We start from the raw sequence: 2,759 nt of genomic DNA, 5'->3' as shown, positions 1-2,759 counted from the left end.
TAGTAGTAGTAGAAGAAGAAGAAGAAGAAGAAGAAGAAGAAGAAGAAGAAGAAGAAGAAGAAGAAGAAGAAGAAGAAGAAGAAGAAGAAGAAGAAGTTGGTTATAGTGCAGTTTATTTTTTCTGGTCTATAAAGCATTTAACCCTCTGTACACAACTCACTCCTTTTAAAGAAAAAAAACTGAAATGTAAGGCTGTGTAAGATTTGTTTTTAAACGGTATGGTGTCTTTTTTTGTATAGTTAACACACTACCGAATGTGTCTTTAGATAGCCCTGTCCTGGTGGTATTTTCAATAGCCACTAATCTTGCCTGGTACAGTCTGGGTGTTGTAAATTGGCATGGCAATTTAAAGCAGGTTTTTGTTGGTGCACAGCACAAATTAGTTATATATGGGGACAGTAGTTTGGTTTTTTTCTTTTGGTTTTATATTTGGATTTTATATTTTTCATCTTCAGTTGTCTCTGATGCAGCTTATATGAAGATAATTGTTCTGTTAACTGAATACCACTTTGTAATTGCAAAAAAAAATACAGTTGGAATTTTGAGTGTAACTGAATAATGGTATTGTTTAAATATTTTAAAATATTTTGTTATATTATACATACTTATTATTTGGTAATTTCATAACAAATACAATATATTTAGGTCTGTCATATTTATCCAGTTTTCCTCAACTGCTCCTGAACCCGAATACCACCACACCAGGACTTCCTGTTAATTTCATTCCTCCTCCTCTTCCTCCTCCTCTTCCTTCTCTTTTTTCTCCTATTCCCCCCCTTTCCCTCCTACATCTCCCTCTCTCCTCTTCCATAAGTCACTGAACACAATTAGTGTTGACCTTATGGACCTGGGTGCTGGAGCATAGGAATCTTACCATGGGGTATTACTAAACACATTTGACATTGCTTTATAACAATTACTACATATTTTGCTTTTTTTCTAAGGACTTGAGAATAATGAGGAGAAAGGTTCAGTGTCTTATTGTGATATTTAAAAAAATTGAAACTACTTCAAGTTTTGTTTTGTATAGATTTTTTAATAAGATTTTTCTGAATCAGAGTTTATTGTGTAGTCTCTGTTGGCTTGTACTTCTCAGTGTAGCCCAGGCTAGTCCTGGACTTGTGAGCCTCTTGTCTCTGTCTCTTGAATGCTGGGGCTACAGGTAGGTGCCATATCTCAAGTGGCTTTTACCTTTTATATGCAGATATTAGGGCTTTTAAAAATGGTGTTTATTTTCATTTCATTTCCTAAATAACAAATGATATTTCTAACACTAAAAATACTTAATTTGTCATCTATTAAATTTCTACTGTGCTTGGATTTATTTCTCTAATTTCTGGTTTTAGGTACTAATTGATTTGTCTAAGCCTATGTGTATCATCTTAATTGAAGTAATTTTATCATTCATTTTGTTATTTATAGGGCTAATTCCAATTTACCCATTATTATGTTTCCTTATTTTCTTCCTGATAATAATAATTATTATTGATTTACTCATAAAAGTTTCTTTTGCCTTTTTACTTCAAATCTTGTTGAGATTCTAATTGAATCCATTAAGTAGGTAAAAATATTTCATTTTATAGCAGATGACTCTTTTTTCCTATAAGGAATAAATATTAAGTGGACTGAATATTTTGAGTTATTACCCACTGAATTCATGTTCTCTTTGACCTTTTCAGATGACTGATAGGAAAGTTGCACATATAGGGTGTATTCAAAATACCAATGTGCGAGTCTCATAAGAACTCTTGTGAAAGCCCATGCTTGGTTAGTGTTATGTTCTTACCCACCAAAGCCTGACCACCTTCTCTATTACTAGAGTGCATCATCAGAACTGGTCCACATGGTTATGTTTTGTGTTGTGTTTTCTCTGTCCATCCCCTTCTCTGTCCATTTGTAGCACTAATTTAAACCATAGTGTACTTCCTATGTAAAAGGAATCTTGTTTTATTTCTATCATGATAAGTTCTCTTTTTTTTTAAATTGCCTCATTATTTTTAACAGTCCAGCCATTGTTCCTCTCTCACATCCCCCTCCCACAATTCCTCATCCCATTCCTCCTCCTCTCTGTCTCCAAGAGGATGCCCGCCCCACCCCGGCCAGGTCTCCCCATTCCCTGGGGCCTTAAGTCTCTCAAGGGTGAGTACTTTATATATTTTTGATATTAGCCCTCTATCAGCTGTGGGGTTAGTAGCAACTTTTTACCATTCTGTAGGTTGCCGATTTGCCCTATTGTTTGTGTCTTTTGACTTAAATAAGCTTTTCAGTTTCACGAGGTTCCATTTATCAATTGTTGATCTTAGAGCCTGAGCCACTGGGGGTTCTCCTTAGGAAATCCACCCCCTATGAGTTCAAGGATCTTTCCCTCTTTCTCTTCTATTAGATTTAGTGTATCTGGTTTTATGTTGAGGTCCTTGATATACTTGGACTTGAGCTTTGTGCAAGGTGACAAATATGAACCTTTTTTCATTTCTCTACATACAGACTGCCAGTCAGACCATCTTCATTTATTGAAGATGCTTTCTTTTTTTGCATTGCATTGTAAATTTTTGGCTTCTTTGTCAAAGATCAAGTATGCATAAGTGTGGGGGTTTATTTCCTGGGTCTTCAATTCTGTTACATTGATCGACCTGTCTAACTCTACCAATACCATGCAGGTTGTTTCTTCTTTCTTTCTTTCTTTCTTTCTTTCTTTCTTTCTTTCTTTCTTTCTTTCTTTCTTTCTTTCTTTCTTTCTTTCTTTCTTTCTTTCTTTCTTT

General features: G+C 34.8%; 1 pseudogene; it reads left to right on the top strand.

The window, feature by feature from the left end:
- Positions 1-41, top strand: part of LOC110333363 — a 757-nt pseudogene extending 716 nt beyond the window's left edge.
- The last annotated feature ends 2,718 nt before the right edge of the window (positions 42-2,759 follow it).

Source organism: Mus pahari, chromosome 15 (genome assembly GCF_900095145.1).
Source record: "Mus pahari chromosome 15, PAHARI_EIJ_v1.1, whole genome shotgun sequence".
In the NCBI taxonomy this organism is placed as follows: Eukaryota; Metazoa; Chordata; class Mammalia; order Rodentia; family Muridae; genus Mus; species Mus pahari.
Note: the sequence above shows the minus strand (reverse complement) of the source record. Positions and strands in the feature narration are given on the sequence as shown.